This window comes from Penaeus monodon, chromosome 19 (assembly GCF_015228065.2).
Source record: "Penaeus monodon isolate SGIC_2016 chromosome 19, NSTDA_Pmon_1, whole genome shotgun sequence".
Lineage (NCBI taxonomy): Eukaryota > Metazoa > Arthropoda > Malacostraca > Decapoda > Penaeidae > Penaeus > Penaeus monodon.
The window spans coordinates 14110377-14110882 of NC_051404.1; the positions used below are offsets into that span (position 1 = coordinate 14110377).

The 506-nt window shown below is 27.7% G+C and overlaps 1 protein-coding gene across 1 annotated transcript in view; it reads left to right on the plus strand.

Moving 5' to 3' along the window:
* LOC119585074 (ADP-ribose glycohydrolase OARD1-like) overlaps positions 1-506 on the plus strand; it is a 23816-nt gene that overhangs the window by 19021 nt on the left and 4289 nt on the right. The gene's annotated exons all lie outside the window — the stretch shown is intronic.

Below are 506 nucleotides of genomic sequence, written 5' to 3' on the forward strand. Positions count from 1 at the left end.
TTTATTGCACATAGTAAAGAAATATGAATATTAGATTATGAGCATGGATTGTATGCATTATCATTGATTATTCATTTGTTTATATCACTGACAAGTTTTTAATTATTGACATTTTCATTGCATTAGTCACATATTTCCTTTTATTTATTAAGTGTATTTTGTAAACACCATGTGTAAAGTATATGATTTTATAAAAAGATAGGCAATGGTCATGTTTGCTGGCTCCAAATAGATGTTTAATTGTTTAAAGTTCTGAACTAATAAATAATACTGTATAGCTAGTAACTAGATCTATACGGTAGCTTCCTTTATGCAAATCCCTTGGAATGAAATAAAAAGAAAATTTTGGTGAAGTTTCATACTAGGCCCACATATTAGGCAGTAGAGTTATCATTTTTCAAAGAAGTGTGTTTTAAGCATGTCTACATGTTGGCATTAAAAGAATTTAAAATGTAAGCTTTAGGATATTTAGTGATTTTGGAGTATGATAGTCTTTAACCATTGAT